The following is a 22,180-nucleotide window of genomic DNA, read 5'->3' as shown; positions in this document are numbered from 1 at the left end:
TTCTAGAGGAAACTTCCTTGGGGTTGAGGATGCATTGTCAGACGTGATCAGCTTGAAACAAAGTTACAATCTTAGAGGGCTGGCTTTCTTCTTTTTCATTAGCTGAGCCTATGGGAATATCTACTCTCATTTATTTACTTTTAGGTAGTAGATTAATTCAAGCCATTTTAGTATAAGCCCTATACATTTTTACCACGTTTTCATTTATTTATTTAGTCACATATGTGAAAGAAATAATCCAGAAAATATATACAATTTTTATTTTAAAAACCACTTTATAATAGGGCCATCTTCAACAAATATTTTAATTGTATTAAAAAGTAGTTACCATCTTTCTTTGATTCCTGATAACATTTTTGAATAATATTAGTTTTTACTCTCACTTACGTAGTTTCTCTTATAAAATTTTCATTCCTAATTGCATTATTAACATGCCAATGTCTGGGATTCTGTGAAAGTCTTCTGGAAGTTAAAGATATTTTTGTTGCTATAGAAAAGATGCATATAAAGCCTTCTTCCTTAGTTCTACCTTGTTAAAAAGATGACATCACAGATTTTCTGCAAAAGATTTAAAGAGGTAATGAAGAAGGGCTTAAAAAGTTTTATAATGATTTTGAGGACAAAATAAGATAGATATAACACAATGCCATATAATTTTATGATTATAATGTAGTTGTTCTGTACCAAAAAATACACATTCAGTTGAAGCACTATTGCTTTTGAGTTACAGAAGAATTTCATTTTATGTAGAATTTAATGTATTTAAAAAGGTAATACGAGAAGCCAATATCCACCACTTCCCACACTATCTTTTCTATTTTGTAATTGGCACCATCATTGTTTGCAAATACCCTAAGACGTCCACAATTTATGAACGAGTTGTATCTAAAATATTATGTACACATGAAATTCTTTTTTGTAACTTTAATTTTCAGACATTTTAAATTAAACCTTATTTCTCTTAAGATATATTTCAGTGCTTGGTCAGAGAAACATTATACTTATTGTATATGTCTATTAGGTTCTCTTACAAAATTATTCTTTGGTCATAATTTAATGAATAATCTTTTATTGAATACACCATATTTATTTTCTAAGGTCCTTTGAACAAATGAACTCGAGTCACTAGAGTCTGCTGTTTAGCAGCCTTGATTTCGAAACCACACTTCTCTATGTAATTCAGGCTATATCAAGATTTCCTCCTCAATTATTTTCCTTGCTTTTTCAGCTTTTTGTGTATGTATACGTGTCAATATACATTTATAGTAGTTTAATATCACTGGTAAATTGTATTCAATTTATCTGTCCACTATAATACTAGGTTCCAATTGTCATTTTCTGTTTTGCCTCTTAAGTTTTTTTCAGTTCTTCCTTTGGCAAGAGATTTAGTATTTCTGTGTTTTCGTTTTCCCCTTTAATGTGTATGATAAAAATCACATTCTACTCCATTGGGGACGTTGTGAATAATTGCTGAGCGATAGTAAATTCTTTCATATAAAATAGTGGGACATCACTGTCATTTAGTAACAGTGATTATTATTTAGTAATATGGATACATATGTGTGGGCCCTGAAATAAGGATTCCAATAGGTATATATGTTCCAGTAATAGTAAATGCTTATATTTTTTCCTCTCAGAGAATGTGCTTGTTCTGTTTTTATATATAATTATTTCTAGATATGTGGGACAGAAGAATTAATTTGTTGAAACGTGTTCTTCTAAAATGATTAGATCGAGCTATTTCTGCCAGATATGGGGAGTATAAAAATTGTCATGGTCTTAAAGAGAAAGATGGTTGATAATATCTTACTGACTTTTTAAAAATAGTGTTTCCATTTTTGCTATCTACTTTTTAAACTTAATTAAAAGTTACCTGGGAAGTTTCCAATTAAAATATATTTCTTTGTTATTTAGTGAAATTAAATGCTAAAGGCCAAATTGAAAGTCTGACTTAGAATTGTAAGGTCTTTTTACGTATCTGTCTCTGTGATGGATGTTTTTTGGTGGAGGTAATTATGGGCCCACTTAGTGACATCTTATTTGTTTTTATTTCCATGGTTCCTAGCACATTTAATACTCAATGAATGCATGATAACGCATGACTACTCCACATAAGTAATGACTGATTATTTTCTGCTGAATTAATACAAAATTTTAATATTATAATTTATTCCTAGAACATACTGGTCACTAAGTATAAGTATTTGATGAAGATGTTTAAAAAGTTAATAAAGGAGAATTGCATGTATGTCACTAAAGGAAAGAATAGATATTTTTTTCCTGTGTATTAGGTAAGAAACTAGAAACTACAGATTTGAGACCACTTAGTTGATGCATCAGTGTAAAACAGACGTGAAGTGGTTCCTGTCCTTGAACGTATTTGATTTTTAAAAGATAGAGTTTAGAGACAGTGGGCCTTTCTTCTCTGTAAATCTTTATCAGGCAATCGAAGTACGAATAACACTAAATTTTTAGACCTCAAATTTTATCTTAACCAAGTAAACTGAATGCAACACACTTTTTTTAACTTAATGGGTGAGAGAGAAAAGGTTTTATGAAAAGAAGAACCATGGCATCTTTAATACTTTGTATTGTGGCCATTACTCAGAGGGTAGGAAATGACCTATAAAGCTATTTCACTTTTATAGCTAAATTTAAACTATTAAGTGTCTGCTATATTCTCCTTATTTGAGTGCATGGCAAATTATAGGTATTGGACCATTTTAGTTACAAGATTAGATGTCTGGTCTCTTAACAATGTTGTTGGCACTTTTATTTATTTCACATTTAAAAAATCTGGCCTCTGAGTGCTTCACCCAAAAGTAAATTTGATTGTATCATCAGTTATTAGGAACACCAGAAGAATGTGTATGTATCATATTTTCATTTCAAATATTTGTCTTTGTTCAGATTCTTTTATTTTTAATTACCTTTTTTGTTCTAATTTGTATGCAGGTTTCTAGATTGCCTGGGTCATAGTTGAAGGGGTATTTTCTCTCAGAGATTTGATTAGATTAAAAGTGAAACTAAGATTAGTTGTAACTTTAGTTACTATATTCATAGGACATCACATCACTTAAAATGGTTTAAATTACTTAAAGAATATGAGACCTAGTTTTATCTCTTAAGATCAGTTAAGACTTCATTTGATATATTTTTTAAAACAAAGAGAATGAATTTCTTAATTTTATATACTTGCTACTTTACTGTTTCTTGCACAGTTTATCACAATCATACTGATGATAACATTTGCATATTAATGTAGGAATATCATTATTGTAAAGTGATGTAGTGCAAAAATATGTTATTTGGATAATTAAAAATTAAAACTTAGAAACAAATATAAGTTTTACAGTGATTATGTGTTCTAATACACTTCAAATGTATTAAAAACAGACATTCTCCTCACAGAGACATTTCTGGATAAACTGCGTTTCTATTCTTTACCTCTACCAGCAATTTCAAAGATAGTTTTCAGGGTTTTGTTTTGCTTTGTTTACTTTTGTATTCTGAGTCAGTGATTAGTATAGTGCAGTTACTGTATTGTAAAGGATTGTTTCTGAGCTTGGCTTTTAAATATTTCTTTCAGTTACATGTGGGAAAATGTATCCCCTCATGTCCCCCTCAGGGCCTCTTGTCACCTCAGGTCACCCTGAGAGCCTTTCTTCAAGTTTGGCTGATAGTACATCTGGTGTCATGTCTAACTTGGCTTTTTTCTCTTTTGAAAGTATAACCATAATAATGTATTGAGATGTCTGAGAACACACAGGGACTTCCGGTACTTCTTAGCCTGAAGAAATACGCTGCCTAACTTTTTTAACAGAGTCCACACCAAAAAGAAACAAGAGTCTGGCATTCTAAATTCCAATGAATGAAGCATTAAGAATTATTTGAAAATTTAAACAAAGGAATATACTTATGACCCTTTTGAACCTTTATTTTCTTAGGTTTTTAAATGTCTTATCATACTTATACATTTACTTTATTTCTTAAATAACTGTTATAGTACTAGCTGCACTTCAAGGAAATTCTGATATAATTACCAACAAAAATACACTATCATCCAAACTTAAGTAAAATTAAAATTCAGTATAATTAGGAAACCTTATGTCTGCCACATTTGGGAGTATTTAACATAATCATATCCTTATTCTGATAAAATATTCCTGACTTTCTGTTTTGCTTAGTAATTGATTATATTTTTATTGTTATTTTTGAAAACCTGATCATTTAACTGTATTAATTTTTAAAAGCTACCTAATTGAATCGGCTTGATACCAGAAGTAAAACTCTGAGAACAGCAATATGTTATAAGAGCAATGCTAGAAGGTGTAAAGAAATCAGCCTGAGCATTGAATAAATACAGATATTTTCTTTCCTTTTTTATTAAAGATAAATAGGAAAAGAAGAGCAAATATTACAACCATTTAAAGTTTTATAATACACCTGGACAATAATTAAGGTGGGGGGCGAAAATGGGAGGGAGGTGGGGAGCACTGAGGGGGGCAGGGCAGGGATTATAAAACAGAAAACTGTACTTGAATAAGAATTAAATAAAAAAATAGAATAAAAGTGAAAAAAATAAAGTTTTATAATAGGTATTTTGATGAAATATAATCTCAGTAATTTAGATAAAAACAACAAAAAATTAAAAGTCAACTAAAAAAATATTGGCTGTACCTAAATAAAAGTTTAATCACATGTGCTTTGTTTGTGTTTTTTAATTCAAGACTTTGTAAACTACAGCAAATAACAATTCAAGTTCAATAAAGTTGTAAATCTTGATGTAATGATGAAATGATGAAACAAGCTAAAACAACTTCATGGAAATACTGTTTCCATTTATTAAAATTTATTTACAGATTGTTTTGTTCAGTAGTTCTCTGACATTTAGATTTTCAGGGCAGTATGTTTACCCATTTGCTCAAGCATAGAATATATGGGAAGTAGTTTCAGAATTGCCAACCCAAGCCACTGCAGGAAGTAAATCTACTAAATTCATTAGTTGTTTATTTGTGTGTGGGGTGGGAAGTGCAGGGTAAAAGGTTATATACAGTGTGTACCTATTCAGTGAAAATATTGGTGAATTTTACCAAAGCGTGCACTCACTTAGCCCCCATTTCTGCTACAATACAGGATATTTTCGTATTCCTGAAAACCTGTTCCCCTTCCCAACCAGTCCTTCTTTTCAAAGGCAACAACTTTTCTGTATTTTTCACTATAAGTCAATTTTACCGCTTGTAGTATTTCATAGAAGTGGCATCTTTAGTTTTTATTTGATGTCAGTTATTTTAATGGATATTGAGGGAATCCCTACTATCGTTTTAATTTGCCTTACCCTGACGTATAATGATTTTCAACATATTTTTATGAGTCCATTGGCTATTGGTATGTCTTCCTTTGTGAGTTAATTCTTTTACCCTTTTAAAAAAATTTGTGTTTCATGTTTCATATTGAATTGTAGGAGTTTTTAGTATATATTCTGATTGTGAGTCCTTTTACAAATAATGTTTTCCATATTCTTATCTGTGGCTCGCCTATTCATTTTTCTTAATGGTATCATGTAAAGAGAAGATACTAATTTCATTTAGCAACATATCCTTTTTATGATTATTGCCTTTGTTTCCTATCTTAGAATTGTTTTTCTCAGTCCAGCTCACAAAGATTTTGTCCCTTGTTTGCTTATAGAAGCTTTTTAATTTTAACTTTCACCTTGAGAAATGTGATTCGCCTGAAATTGAATTTTGTGTATGGTCGCAGATGGAGTTGAGGAAGGTTTATTTTTTGTCCCATGTGTGTTTCCGGCTCCCCTGCACCATTTGTTGAAAATGCTTGTCATACCACAGTAAATTGCTTTGGCACCATTGTTAAAAATGAATCAACTGTTTAAATAGGGGTCTATTTCTAGCCTTTGCATCCTATTTCATAATACCAGTTGTCTGTTGGGGCCTTTATAGTAAGTCCTTTTTATTCCAGAGCCTTTGCATTTGCATGTAAGTGTCAGGAACAGCTTGTCTATTTTCTTGAAAAAGAAAAGGGCTGGCAGCAATAACAAAAACATAAGCTGGATGTCATGTCTGGGTGTTTAAGGACACTGTCAACTGAGAGAAAAGGTGACCCACAGAATGGGAGAAAACACTGACAAATCATATATGTGATAAGGGATGTCAATAGTAGATAAAGAATTAAAACTCATTGACAAGACAAAAAACCCCATTCAAAATGAACACAGGACTTGAACAGACGTTCAAGAATCTCTAAAGAAGATACACAAATGGCCAGTGAGCACTATTGTTAGGGAGAGTCAGATCAAAACCACAAGGAGATACCACTTCAGATCCATTAGGATGGCTATGAGAAAACAAAAGTGCAAGCAAACAAACAAAAACCCCAGAAAATAACAAGTGTTGGTGAGGATGTGGACAAATTGGAACCTTTGTGCATTGTTGATGGGAATACATTATAAACTAGTGCATCCCTCCACTGTGGAAAACAGTATTGTAGTTCCTCAAAAAATTGAAACTAGAATCGCTGTATGATATAGCACTTCCACGTCTGGGAATATACTCAAAAGAATTGGAAGCAGAGAAAGATTATACATGCACTTACACGGCGTTGACAGTAGCCAAAAGGTGGAAGCAGCCCAAGTCTCCATCGATAGATGAACGGCTAAACAATTTCCTTCCTTAAAATGGAAGGAAATTCTGATACATGCCATGACATGGAAGAAACTCGAAGACTTTACTACACTAAGTGAAATAAGCCACTCACAAAAGGCCCAATATTGTATGATTTCCTTTAACATGAGGGGATTTGAAAAGCCACATTCACAGAGACAGAAGTAGAATGAATGGTGGCTGCCAGCAGCAGGGTGAGTGGGTCATTCATCCTTCTGTGGGTGCACAGTTTCAGTTGGGAAAACGAACAGGTTCTGGAGATGGCTGGTACTGATGCTCACACAACAGTGTGGATGGGCTTAATGCCTCCAAACTGCCCAGTTACTGGTTAAACTGATCAATTTTATGTGTAGTTAACCACAAGTTTTTTTTAAAAAGGACAAATCCCTACTGGGATTATGATTACCTTTGTGCTGGATACATGGATGACTCTGGAGAGCATTAACTAACATCTGAACACTTGTCTCCTAATCCACGAACTTGGCATATCTCTGTATTTATTCAGATATCCTTTACTTCCTCTCAACACTGTTTTTATAATTTTCACTGTACAATTATTGCAAGTCTATCATTGAATATATTCCAAAGTATTTAGTGTGTTTTGATGCAATTGTATAACAAAATTAATACCTCTGCTGACACAAAGGCTCTTGCTCTTTTATGGACCCAGGGTCTGGGGGAAGGCCAGCCAGCAAGGGCTACAAAGTAGAAAAGTAATGGGTCAGTGGATGAGACCCGCCTTCCAACAAGGAGATCTTGGGAGAGGTGCCTGAGAAGTGTTTAAGACCCTCCTCCCCCACATAGGGATGCCTTAAAAGTTCCACCAACCTCGCCATCCTGGAGTAAACCCCTCCTGATCATGAGATATGGCCTCTTTTATATAGTTTTGGAATTCATTTGCTAATATTTTGGTAAGGCCCGTGTGTCTCTATTCAGAAAAGTCTTGTTCTGTTCATTGATTTTCTTGTAAAATGTTAGGTTTCATTATTGGGATATACTACTGGCTTTCTAAAAGGCCTCAAAAAGTGTTCTGTTCTCCTCTTTTTAAAAAGCATTTGTTTAAGATTGATATTGTTTCTTTATTGAATTTTTGTTGAATTCCCCAATGAAACCATGTGGACTGGTTTTCATTGTTGGAAGGTTATTAATTAATTAATTCAATTTTTAGCATAGATGTAGAACTATTGAATTTTTTTTCATCTTGTGTTAGTTTGGGTAAGGTGTGTTTCAAGAAATTTATTTCATCTCAGTGTTGTTGTTTCTTTAGTCATTCTTATTCAAATGAACGTTGCAACTATTTGCTTGAGATTTTTCTGCTTCCAGCAATATTTTGGATCATATTCTCTTCTCTTGTCTAAGACTAATCAATATTTAATTCTCTTGTGTCCTTCCTGACTTACATGATTTCATAATGATCTTCTTTCTTTGATTGCTGTTGGAACCCACATAAAATCCTACATCATGCTGTCCTTCACTTTGGAAATCATTTGTGAATTGTTTTCACTTTTTCTACTAAAGAAGGGCAGATTCTTGGCCTTCTATTTATTTGTGACAGTCCTCATAGTCTAATACAATATGGTACAAGCAGTTACTTCAGAATAAATGCTTGTTAAATTATTTACTGATGCATTGCTAGATTTGTACACAATTTCATCTTTATACAATTGATAGGGTATATAATCTCTTTTGAGGGCAGGGACATTTCTCTAAACAGTTCCTGGTTGATTTGTTTTACTTTTTAAAATTTATAAACATATTAAATTTTAAAACAAAGCTAAAAATGGTATATACGTGTTACAATCAAACAAAAAAGACTAAGCTTTTGATTGACCGATGATTACTTCACTGACGGTTTGCAGATTTCAGCTGGTCCTTGACAGCTGCCTGTCAAGTGCCAGTTCTGTTTTAGGCCAGTCAGTTAATTTGGGAGGATCTCAGTTTTCTTATCTTAGACTATATAATTTAATTCTCAGAAATGTATGCTAAAGTTAAGTGTACTGAACTATCCTGGGCTATATCATCTCTGATATCTAACACGCTAGCTCTGATATTCAAAGATTATGTGAAGTTTCAATTTCCCAAACTCACTTGCCTATTTGTTTACATTCTGCCACAGGCTCTCAGTAGTCTTTCTATACTGTTCTACAACTATGTAGAATGCGATTATTTATTTTTTAATTAAGTCTTCTAAAGCGAAAGCTGTTTTCTTGTTGCCCTGTTTCTCATTTAGCTACAAAGGAATGGAAAATGAGTCATATCAAAATGCCCACTTTTTGATAAGTAGCAACATTTTTTAAAAGATAACTATATCAAGGTCTAATTTTCATACCACTGTAAGGGTAGAGCACAAAGATTTTCAAAAAATTTGTTCAGCCATCATTACAATCTAATTTTAGAGTATTTCCCTCACCTGAAAAAGTGATGGTCTACTTATTGTCAATCCTAGCTGCCACCCTCAGCCCCAGGCAACCACCGCAAATGTTTTCTTGTCAGTACTTCCTCACAGCTTTCCTTTCCTTTTTTTAAAAAAGATTTTACGTATTTATTTTTACACCCAGAGGGAGGAAGAGAGGAAGAGGAAGGACAATGTGCAGCTGCCTCTTGCACGCCCCCTGCTGGGGACCTGGCCTGCAACCCAGGCATGCTCCCTAGACTGGGAACCAAGCCTGTGACCCTGGGCCCCTTTGATTCGCAGGCCTGCACTCACACACTGATCCATACCAGCCAGGGCAACTATTCCTTTCTTGACCCACTTTTTTTTCTTAATATTACTGTTATGCATGTTTTTGGTTATGTGTAAATTAGATTTTTTTCCCAGAAGTTTCTAATGTATTAAAGGCAACAAAGATTCTTTGCTGGACCAAGCTTTAGGTAGGTTTCTGAATCTTCTAGGGCTTATTCTTCTGTTAACTTCCTTGTAAAAGCCAGGTTTAGCATGAAAGTCTAAACCAGAAGTGGGTTTAACCAGAACCCCTAACCCTTGATATCTCATCACCCTAGATGTCTGATTAGGTTCCTGACCTCTCCTCCTCCTCCTCCTCCAGGAGATGTCTGATCACCCTGGCCGTCTGCACCAAGAATCAATCCTGATAGGTTCATTTAGCCAGAACCCTCTTAACTCTGACACTTCCTCTGGGTAATTTTCCACCCATTGGTGCCCACCCTGCTCTTTGGCTGTAAATCCCCACTTGTCCAACTTCAGAGTAGGGCCCCAACTCTCCTCCACGGTAAACATCCCATTGCAGTGAGCCCTGTAGTGTGATGTTCCTAAATAAGGTCTACTTTACCATCTTCAATAAATGTCATTGAATAACAAAGGAACTTCTAATTAAAGAAAAACTAAAGTCAGTCTTGAAATGTGAAAAAATAATCACATGTTATTTTTTCTTCAAATTGGTATTTTTAACATTGGATATTTAAAAAAAGAAACCTGCTAAATGCATGTAAAGAGTCTACATTTCATGAAATTTTAAAGTCTACATTTATTTGAGATAGTATTGCATAATGAATGATCAACCATGAGGATTTATACATGCTTAGTTGGGTTTGAAACCTGTTTCTGTTTTTGTCAACTCTGCCTTTATTGTCCCTGTGGCTTAGTTTTCTTATCTGTGAAATAGCGTTAAACAGTAGTACCTACTCCATAAGTTGCTGGAGGATTGAATGAGATAAATATGAGTAAAGGACTTGGCGCAGCAGTTACGGAATTACAAATATTCTATACATGCCAACAGCACCAACAACTCTAATGAAACATGTATACAATGCTTACTATGTAGCAGGTACCTCATATGTATATTACATTTTAAATTATCCAATCCTATCTTAATGAGCTAAGCAGCATTATTATTTCCATTGAACTGAGGAAATTAAGGCATAGAGAGCTTAAGTAATTTCCGAAAAGCTGCATAGCTCAGGAGTGGTGCAAGGATAATCCAGGCAGCTGGCTCCAGACCCTGTGCTTTTAACCCTATAGTGTCTCGGCGTGATTGAGCATGTCAGCTCCCTGGCTGGGTAAACTTGCCTTTGTTCAATGCATTTCTTGCAGGCCAAACGATGACATCCCTTTCAAAATCAAAGTTGATGTTTGGGTTTCATTATTTTACCGTTTTCATTACTATATTTGATGCTTTTGGAGACTTCGGTGCTATAATCTTTATTCTAACCATGCCATTTTATTTTATTAAAATTGTGCTCTTCCTTTTTAATTTTAGAGGTTATGGAATTATTCTTTATTTGTATTTTATATTGAATGAGGACCTGTGCTAATAGTGCATCTGACCTTTTTAGGTAACTTGGGAATATTTGTTTTTAAGGACATAACTGTCACCTTTTTGCAGACATGATTACATTTTTTTCAGATTATTTTAAGATATGTTAACATCTGAAGAGTATATAAATTTATATTGTGTTTTATATCACAATCATTTATGTATACATATTTGACAAATATAATACCTACATTTAATATTATACCCTATATATTGATTGAAGTTGCTGTTTGTAAAGATTTGTGATGCCGTCTGTAGTTTGACTCTTCTGGTCATTAGTAATTTTAACTGTGGGCATCTCTTTACTGAATGCTGCTGTAGTCCCTCTGTGCGTTCTTGAGGAATGACACACGCCGTTGCTCTAATAGCAGACTGAAGAAACCTCTGGGTGTACAGGCACAATTATGTGAAAGTTTAGGGAGGTGACTATTTCTGTTGACCCCCAGTTACGCAAAAAATAAAAAGCCAAGATTACAAGCACTATATATGTATATTTTGTGGATCAAATTTGGAGATCCTACAGAGCTTGCATATATAGCAGCCTCTAGATTACCTATGATCGGAGGTTTTTTTCCTTTTTTTTGTGTGTGTGTGAGAGGGGTTTAAATGAGTGGAACAATACAAAATAATAGACAAAGAATTGCTGTCCTTTGAATTTAGTATATAAAGACATTGTCATTGCAGGATCTTCATAAAATGTCAGTTTGTTCCTTAGTTGAGAAGTTTTGCGTCATTGATTCTTCCTCTGGCATACATGAAATTGAGAGTTCAGTACACCTAACCGTAGCGTACATTTCTGAGAATTAAATCTCAGAAATACATAAACTCAGCATTACATAACCTCACTGTGATCTTGTTTAGGTGTTAAAGTGTGTGTGTATTTAAGTTAACACTGGTATTTGAACTGATATGCTTTCAAATTTGTATTTTATGATTAAGATAGAGAAAAAAGTTATCAAAGTATGCATTTCTCTCTTATTTTACTTTATGTACTCATTCTCTAGATGTGGTATCCATCGTTAGTATACCTAATTTTCCAATGAATATTTATGTTGCATATGGAGAGGTTGTTAGGAAAACCCCAATGATATTTTTTTGCTTATTAAGGGATAAACTTCCTCTCTCTCTTTGTTTTTTGGGAATGGTAGTGCATTTAATATCCATCTCAATATGCTCAAAAGTGAGCCTCCCTTGAAAACGTAAGTGACCACTCAGGAAAATGGTAGAAAGGCACAGGGCTGAACTTGATGGAAGGAAATGTGAGTGAGGCTCTGCCAGCAAGAGGCTGCGTGACCACAAGGCACGAAGGTAACTTTTCTGGGAACCAGTTATTTCATTAATAAAATAAACACTGTATTAGGTCAATTGGAGATCCCTTTAATTTTCATGGTTTGTGATTATATACTACTGTAAGAATGAAAAAGAAAGAAATTTGGAAATGAAAAATATTATCCAGGTGTAAGGAATTCTGAATAATTTATAGTACAAATCTCCCACCAACAGTGCTGTTAATTGTATCATTAGCCCATAATATTTTTCTTTTTTTAATTTTATTTTTAATTTTATTTTTCCCCATAATATGTTTCTGATTTCAACTTTGGTTATATATTTTATAGATTATAGCCTATCATAAATATGTGCATTAATTGTATGGCAGCCACTTTTCAGTTTTTACTAGTTGAGATGTATGTTTGTGAGGAATGTTGATAATGGTTTAACCTGAAAAGTTTTTTGTTTTCTTAATTCCTTAAAACAAAATATTATACACTGAGCTTTTAAGTAGCCTCAAATATATAGTAGATAATAATGACATGTTATCTGGGTATTTATAACATTTTCCATATTTAGTCACTTGATGGCTCCTGATTGTTGTGTGTGTATGATCCATTGTTTCTTTTCATTTTAATTCTTAAGAATTTTTCACTTGATCATCGATTCATTTACATGCTTTTTGTGAAACAATTTCATGGAGCAATTCCATCTTAAACTGCAATGAATGAAGGTGATCAGTTTCTGAACTAGCCCTTCCTATTACCATGTACTTAATAGGATTGAGAACTAAATATAGTGTACCTAATACACAGCAGGTTTCCCTTTAAAAGGAGTTTCCTCCAATTCTGTCTCATTGTTTAGACTGAACTCGTATTATTAAGAAAGTGCATAATCAAGAAGGGGTTTGACATTGTAGATGACTTGGGAGCTGACTTTTACCACCGCACGTAAACAGTGCACTGACTCTCCATCACAGTATCACTTTCAGCCAGATAACCACTAAAATCACTGCACTGTGGTTTCCTGAAAATGCCATCATCCTTCAAATGCCACATTAAACTGAGAGAGAAAGCCATCAGTGGTGCCTGCACAGTTACGTAGAAGAATGAGCCACGAACCAAGCGAAAAGATGTTCTGGAAGAACAGTAACCTTTCCCTGGATGTGTGCATTTCCCATTACATTTTTGACACAAAATGTTGCAAAATGATTTAATGGTGGCATTTTGTTTTGCTGACTCCTTTTATTCATTAAAAAGAAACCAAAGTTAGGATAGGAATGTAGGGGAAGAGTGACCAAGCACTGAATTCTATTATGTGAATGTTTTCTAAATACATAAATAAATGCTTTAGGAACAAGGTTTTTTGCCTTTACATTGTATGTTATATACAAATTACTTAATTCTATTATATCTTCACAACATTATTTTTTTTTTCTTTATAAAGTTCATTTTTTTCTCCATTGTCCTTTTTTCTTTCTAGTAACTGCTGCACATAAATAACATGTCAGTAAATCAGGAAAGCTCTGTTTAGTAATTAGATAAACCTTGCCTACTACTTATAACTTAGTGTGTGACTCTTTACTCTCAGTGTGGATGTATATCACTTGAGTTGTACAAGGATGTGTATCACTGTAGTTATACAAGGACACAAAGTACAGATAGACTCAAAGGTCCAAAAGACCATGTCTGTTAACTTGGACAAGATACATTTCTATTGGCAGTATGGACTGTAACCCTGCATTGAGGACACCGCTGTGGGGACAGTAGGGCGTGTCCCATGGGTGCCCATTTTAAAGCTCCATCTGCAGGTGCAGGTGCCATACCCCACCCCAGTGGTGAGCTGAATTACTCGTCCTGGGTGCCGCTGTGGTCACGGGCTGCAGGTTTAACAGAAACATACCACGTTTTGATTTGTGTGTCTGTGGTGTGTGTAGACAACAATGTGGAGGCTAAAACTGACATTTTTCTGTACAGTTTTTCTAACCTTTGATTTTTATTAAACATTGGGAACCAGGTTTAAAAAAGTACAAAGCTTATTTATACTTATGAAAAGATGGCAAGACAGAGGAAGAAACTTGCCAAAATAGAGTTTGTAAAAGTTCTGCAGCATTGGGTTTTCAGCCTCAGTACGGACACAGAGTGCCTGGGCCCTGGCTCAGTCACACAGTGTGACTGCGTGGGTCAACAGAGTCAGTTGAGTTACATTTGACCATCTGACTGAGTGTTAATCTAGTTTTGGTCAGAATAGAGCAAATGAGGATATATAGTAATAGTCTGGGTCTTCTTTTCACTCTCGTTTGAAAGGAATTTGTTAGTGGGTTAAGAACGCCTAATTTGGCTTCCTGGGGTAACTCCATGGCACTAGAAGACACTGTGCTGCTTTACTTGCTTTGTTTTGATATAGGTACTTTGAAATACAGGGTCCAGCAGAAGGGAGGCCTGCTTGAGTGTGGTTGGTAGGGTAGTAACATGGGTGTGGTGATTTATAGCTCTAATTTGAACATTTCACCTAAAATGTCATGTGGTGTGCTTGAGTGTGATGTTACTATGTTACAGAATCACATCCTTATGATTTTGTAAGAAAAGATTTTGTAATAAAATGGGGCATTATTTCAGAATCACAGAAATGGAGATTCTATGGAATGTTATCAGCAGGGAGGGGAATGGGAGAAAGGATACAGGGAATAAGTAGCATAAATGGCAGGTACAAAACAGACAGGTGGAGGGTAAGAATTGTATAGGTAGTGTAGAAGCCAAAGAACTTATACGTACGACCCATGGACATGAACTAAGGGGGTGGAATACAGGAGGGAGGGGGTGTGCAGAGTGAAGGGGAATAAGGGGGGGAGGATGGGACAACTGTAATAGCATAATCCATAGAATATATTTTAAAAGATAATAAATAATTAAACAGGGGCATTATTTGTGCCATATCCTGTGTAGTGCCATATTCTTTTGCTTTACTCTATTAACTTCTAAGTCTTTACCCAGCTGTTTATTTCAATGGCTCTTGTGACATGAATTATATTCATGAGATTTCTGATCCCCAGTACCTTTCTCACTTGTTAATTAACCTCTAGGTGATTTCATTCACATTCGTAACTTTGCATGTGCATGCATTTTGTATGATACATATAGACACATGTATAATACTCTAACTCTAGCATTCTTCTGCTATTGGGTAAGCAGTTGCAGTAATTAAGAAGAAAATCAACAGAATAATTTAGGAAAATTGTGATGATTTTCAGAAGTTAAATGGAGGCCAAAAGAAAAAGTAAAATGTACACGTTCAAACTAACAAAGATTATAAATCAGCCCTGGCTGGTGTAGCTCAGTAGATTGAGCATGGGCCTGCGAACCAGACAATCGCAGTTCGAATCCCAGTCAGGGCACATGCCTGGGTTGCAGGCCAGTTCCCAGCAGGGGCGAGTTCCCAGCAGGGGATGCTTGAGAAGCAACCATACATTGATGTTTCTCTTCCTCTCTCCTTACCTTCACCTCTAAAGATAAATAAATAAAATATTTAAAAAAAAAAGAACAAAGATTATAAATCATCTAAAAACTACTGTGTGTAGGACATAATTGTACAAGTTTTGCAAGTCTCAACTTCTGGAAGAATACTGCCTGCTTTGTGTTCTTTAGTGTAAAATGTAACGTTGAAGTTTATCATTAGCTTCAGAAGGACATGCACTGGCCACACATGTGGGGACATATGTGTGGACATGTGTGTGGACATGCACTGGCCACACAGGCACACGCAGGGACCTCTTTCCCAGCATGAGCATTGTGCAAATTGTCAAATGACTCTGACACCGACGACTAATGAAAGTAACAAAATATTTCTGATTTTCAGATATTTTTAAAGTACCCTGTACATATTTACTATAATTTTTATATAACTCTACTTTCATTTAAAAAATGAATTTTCTTGTTTCAGCTGTGTTATATATCATTATCTCGTATCCTAGTAACTTCCATCTCAAAATTTAGTGTAAGGAAATAGTCAAAGAAGAAAGCTATATATAAAAGAATGTTTATAACTGTATTTATAGTAGAAAAAGCATACATGCTAAAAACACCCAAGTCCAAAAATAAAAACAGCATAACAACTGTATAGGAGGGTTGTGATAAACTATAGCAAATCAGTTGAACAAAAAATATGTATCTTTTATAAGTTATGAGATAATTACATAGGATGATAAAACCTATTTTAGGAGATAAGCATATGCTTATACTATCTATACATAAGTTTTTACATATAGATAGCTAGAGATTGATAGAGAACAAAAAATGAGCATGTGGTTTTATTTTTGGTATGGTAAGATTATGGTTAAAATTACCTTTTTTTCTTATACAATTTAACATGAATTTCATAAATACCAATTTCCATTTTCCTCATGGCCCGGATCTCATCACCCCTTCTCTTTCTCCATGTTTAACAAATGACCTCATCTCCTGCTTGGTATGGCAAACAGGAGCCATCAGAAAGAAATGCCTACACTTTGGAACATGTGACCTGTGACGTACCTGTAACAGCAACATCCTTAGTCACCTCTCCTCCCCAGCCCTTCCCTCTCCTCCTTTCCTAACAGTGCAGAAGAGGTTCCCTTCTGAAGCTAGTATTTCTACCACTACCCTGTATCCCAACCTCCCTGACTTTATTTTCTACTCTTCTGTATCTTCACCTTCTTTTTCTTCATTGATTCCTTTGCTTTGGCTTTCAAGACATGGCATTCCTCTAGGTATTCTCCTGTCTTTCTGGAGAGTTCTTTTATATAGACTCCTCTGCCTCTGCCTGCCTTCCCTGCCCATTTAGTGCTCCTTAACTTTCTGTCCAAGGTCCTCTTTTCATTTTACATGGTCTCTGGTGATTTCATCTTTGACATATCTCCCATTATTCTGATTATGGTGAATAATTCCAAATTTTTAATTATAGCCAGACTCTCTATTTGTTTTTGACAGGTATAGCCAAATGCCTAGCACGGCATCGCCAGTTGAGATTTCACGGGCATCTCAGATTTAGTATGTAAACTCCTGACCCAGTTTCTCATAGCTCCTAATAATCTGTCCCCTCAGTCCACATCTTCACTTCTACTGTCTCCATTTTGGCCTTTGTACTGTCTTACTTGAGCTTGTCAGAAAACTTTCTGAAAGTTTGCTCTTGATAGCTACCTTTTTCTTTAGTTAATTCATCTATAGCCCTCTTTCTGTCTCACATACTTATGTTACCTGCTTGGTTACATCTTTTCAGAGGATCTCCAGGAAGATATCTAGAGCCCTGTCATGTAAATGCAAGTACCCTTCACTCCAACTGTGCCAACCCGCTTTTTTATTTGACACACATATATATATAAATATATACATACATACTTTAAATTTCCTTGTATTTTCTTTCTTCCTTAATTTTATTCCACATATTCTCTGCCTGATAAATTCCTACTTTTTAACACTGGCTTTAATATTTATTTATGTTTTTTGTTTATCTTTTCCCTAACACCCTCTCTCCTAGTTCTCAAGCAAAGACTATTGACCTAATGTGCTTCATTAGCAGTGATGCAGGCCTCTGTATTAACACTTGTCACACTGTATGAAATCTGTCCTAATTTAGAGTCTTATACTTTCATTCAGTTGATCCCCCACCCCCATTGGACCGTGAACTTAATGAAAGAGTTTTACTTTGTATCTCAAAAGCCAGAGTAAGACTTGGCATGCTATACTCTTTCAGTACTTTTTTGAATGGATGGTTTGTAAAAGATCACTTGTTTGTGAGTGAAGCTTGGAACTCAGACCTGTCTACTTCGGGGTTCATCATCATCACACTGTTTCTACAGGGTCTGTGTTACTAAGTCCTCATAATAATCCTACTGTTTTTGAAGAACATATATTGCACACTTGTATCTTTTTGTGCCCTGTCAATGTTTTTTTAGTGAAATGTGTGTAGTTTTTAACACTTCTATTCTAGTGTCTTAACTGTTTATCATTTTAATTGTTTTAGAGTATATAGTTCCTTCTTTTAACTCTACAAGTCTCCTCATTGTTTAAATACTTGAAAAACCTTTTGCAATATCATGTCACCGTATGTCCTTGGGTTTCCACGTTTTCCATTGGTGACAATAGCTACTTTTATTCTGTCACATTTTATTCACTTAGTCTGATCTCTTCAGTGTAATTGGTGATCGATTCTTGATATATTTCTTGAGCTTTATTCTTCACAGTCATATCTTTTTAAATTCTGCACGTGATACCGCAGTTTATTGTATCCTGTATATAAAATTGTTCACTTTATAAATTTCCTAAATCTTGTTCTGAGTCTGGCACTCTTAAATCTCTGAAAACAGTTTTTGGTAACAATAGTGATTTATTGATATCAGAATTGTCATGTGTAGGGAAGTTTTTTACTGCCATTAAGCCTCTTCTTTTATACTGATAAATCATAATAACTCTTATTTAATATATAATTTGTAAACATGTGTATAAATAATGACATTGCCTACTTTTTACTTTATTGCTTGACCTATAATTAAGAAAATATTACATTGGGAATTAGATTGTCTTCATCTTGACTGTTATTTTTTATCAACTGTAATTTTTTAAAATATATTTTATTGATTATACCACTACAGTTGTTCTATTCCTCCCTTCATTCCCCTCCACCCTACACACCCCCTCCCACACCCTTCCCCCCTTTAGTTTATGCCCACGTGTCTCAATTTCTTTAGATTCTATATTTCCCCTACTATTCTTGCCCTCCCCCTATCTATTTTTTACCTACCATCTATGCTACTTATTTTCTGTATCTTCTCCCCCCTTCTCCTCCTCCCACTCCCCTGTTGCTAACCCTCCATGTGTTCTTCATTTCTATGGTTCCGCTCCTGATCTAGCTGTCCTCTTGGTTTGCTTTTGTTTTAGGTGTGGTTGTTAGTAACTGTGTGTTTGCTGTCCTTTCACTGTTCCTATTTTTATATTCTTTTTCTTAGGTAAGCCCTTTAAAATTTCATATAATAAGGGCTTGGTGATGATGAACTCCTTGAATTTGATCTTATCTGAGAAGCACTTTATCAGCCCTTCCATTCTAAATGAAAGCTTTGCTGGGTAGAGCAGTCTTGGATGTAGGTCTTTGGATTTCATGACTTGGAATATTTCCTTCCAGCTCCTTCTTGCCTGTAAGGTCTCTTTTGAAAAATCCCCTGATAGTCTGATGGGAACTCCTTTGTAGGTGACTGTCCCCTTATCTCTTGCTGCTTCTAGGATTCTCTCCTTCATTTTAATCTCGGCTAATGTAATTATGATGTGCCTTGGCGTGTTCCTTCTTGGGTCCAACTTCTTTGGGACTCTCTGAGCTTCCTGGATTTCCTAGAAGTGTGTTTCCTTTGCCAGACTGGGGAAGTTCTCCTTTATTATTTGTTCAAATAAATTTTCCACTCGTGGCTGTTTCTTTTCCCCTTTTGGTACCCCTATAATTCGGATGTTGGAACGTTTAAAGATGTCCTGGAGGTTCCTAATCCTCTCCTCATTTTTTTGAATTCTTGTAACTTTACTTTTTCCTGTTTGGTCATTTCTTTCTTCCTTCTGGTCCAACCCCTGGATTTGAGTCCCAGTTTCCTTTCCATCACTATTGGTTTCCTGTGCATTTCCCTTCATTTCAATTAGTTTAGCCTTCATATGTTCCTCTAATTTGTGACTATAATCAACCAGGTCTGTGAGCATCCTGATCACCAGTGTCTTGAATTGTGCATCTGAGAGTTTTGCTATTTCCTGGTCACTTAGAGTTATGGGCTCTGGGGCTTTGAGTTCTTCTTGAGCCATAGTTTGGATTGTTTGTGCCTGTTTCATGTGAGGAGCAGAGCCCTAGGTGTTCACCAGGGCCTGGCAACCCAGTTGCTGGGTTGTGACGCTTTATGTGGGGGCGGGGCCAAAGGAAGGCAATGGTGAGTACCCTTTGCTTCCTCCCACCGCCACCGCGGGCCGCATGATTCTTCCCACTGTGTGCAAGTGGGCATGCGATTTGTGCGTGCCACTCCTTGAGAATGTGTGACCACGGTCAGCCGCTGCTGGGTTCATTGCTGGGGGCTGCGCGGTCCGTCTCACTTCTCACTCCCGCTGTCCCTAGACCTCACTGGGTCTGCCAGCGATACCCTGGATGCCTGGGCGCCTGGGGTCGGGGGATCCTTCCTGCCCGACCCTGCTCCACTGCTGGCTTTGCCCCTCTTACCCGTCAGGTAGAATGGTTCATTGTTGTTGGACTTCCGTATACTCTAATCTACTTTACTTATTTATTTATTTATTTATTTATTTTTAAATATATTTTATTGATTATACCATTACAGTTGTTCTATTCCCCCCCTTCAATCCCCTCCACCCACACACTCACTCCCCCACCATTCTCCCCCCCTTAGTTTATAACCACGTGTCTCAAGTTCTTTGGATTCTATATTTCCCCCACTATTCTCGCCCTCCCCCTATCTATTTTGTGCCTACCATCTATGCTATTTTCTGTGCCTTCTCCCCTCTTCTCCCCCTCCCATCCCCCTGTTTCTAACCCTCCATGTGTTCTTCATTTCTATGGTTCCACTCCTGATCTAGCTGTCCTCTTGGTTTGCTTTTGTTTTAGGTGTGGTTTTTAATAACTGTGTGTTTGCTGTCCTTTCACTGTTCATCTTTTTCATCTTCTTTTTCTTATATAAGTCCCTTTAGCATTTCATATAATAAGGGCTTGGTGATGATGAACTCCTTGAACTTGACCTTATCTGAGAAGCACTTTATCTGTCCTTCCATTCTAAATGAAAGTTTTGCTGGATAAAGCAATCTTGGCTGTAGGTCTTTGGATTTCATGACTTGGAATACTTCTTTCCAGCCCCTTCTTGCCTGTAAGGTCTCTTTTGAGAAATCCGCTGACAGTCTGATGGGTACTCCTTTGTAGGTGACTGTCCCCTTATCCCTTGCTGCTTCTAGGATTCTCTCCTTCATTTTGGTCTTGGCTAATGTAATTATGATGTGCCTTGGTGTGTTCCTTCTTGGGTCCAACTTCTTTGGCACTCTCTGAGCTTCCTGGATTTCCTGGAAGTCTATTTCCTTTGCCAGACTGGGGAAGTTCTCCTTTATTATTTGTTCAAATACGTTTTCCACTCGTGGCTGTTTCTTTCCCCCTTCTGGTACCCCTATAATCCGGATGTTGGAACGTTTAAAGATGTCCTGGAGGTTCCTAAGCCTCTCCTCATTTTTTTGAATTCTCATTTCTTCATTCCTTTCTGGTGGGATGTTTTGTTCTTCCTTCTGGTCCATTCCATTGATTTGAGTCCCAGTTTCCTTTCCATCACTATTGGTTTCCTGTGCATCTCCCTTCATTTCAATCAGTCCAGCCCTCACACGTTCCTCTAATTTGTAACTTTGTTCCTCTAATTTGTGACTATAATCAACCAGTTCTGTGAGCATCCTGATAAATAGTGTCCTGAATTGTGCTTCTGAGAGGCTGGCAATTTCTCGGTCGCTTAGAGTTATTGGCTCTGGGACTTTGAGTTTTTCTTGTGCCATCTTTCGGGTTGTTTGTGCCTGTTCCATAGCAGGATCAGAGCCCTAAAGTGTTCACTAGAACAGGGCAACTCAGTCGCTGGGTTGTGACGTTGTAGGTGGGGGCGGGGTCAAAGAGGGACAATGGCTCTCACTGGTCTTGCAGGGCAACTAAGTCGCTGGGTTGTGACGCTGTATGTGGGTGCAGGGTCAAAGAGGGACTCTGGCGTCCCGTCTGCCGCCTGCCGCCCTGGCCCTCACCGGTGCTGAAGGGCAACTAAGTCGCTGGGTTGTGACGCTGTATGTGGGGGCGGGGTCAAAGAGGGACTATGGCGTCCTGTCCGCCGCCTGCCGCCCGGGCCCTCACCGGTGCCGCAGTTGCTGCCGTCACCGGGCCCACGCGTTTCGTCCCATTGCACGCGAGTGTGCCACCGCCATCAGCCCTCGCCCCCTG

At 36.4% G+C, this 22,180-nt stretch overlaps 1 protein-coding gene across 6 annotated transcripts in view; it reads left to right on the top strand.

The window, feature by feature from the left end:
• PHF14 (PHD finger protein 14) overlaps positions 1 to 22,180 on the top strand; it is a 188,180-nt gene that overhangs the window by 77,347 nt on the left and 88,653 nt on the right. The window lies entirely within an intron of this gene.

This window comes from Sturnira hondurensis, unplaced genomic scaffold, assembly GCF_014824575.4.
Source record: "Sturnira hondurensis isolate 20B ecotype Veracruz unplaced genomic scaffold, ASM1482457v3 Scaffold0005252, whole genome shotgun sequence".
Classification (NCBI taxonomy): domain Eukaryota; kingdom Metazoa; phylum Chordata; class Mammalia; order Chiroptera; family Phyllostomidae; genus Sturnira; species Sturnira hondurensis.
The sequence above is the reverse complement of the archived record's forward strand: the minus strand, read 5'-3'. Positions and strand labels throughout refer to the sequence as shown.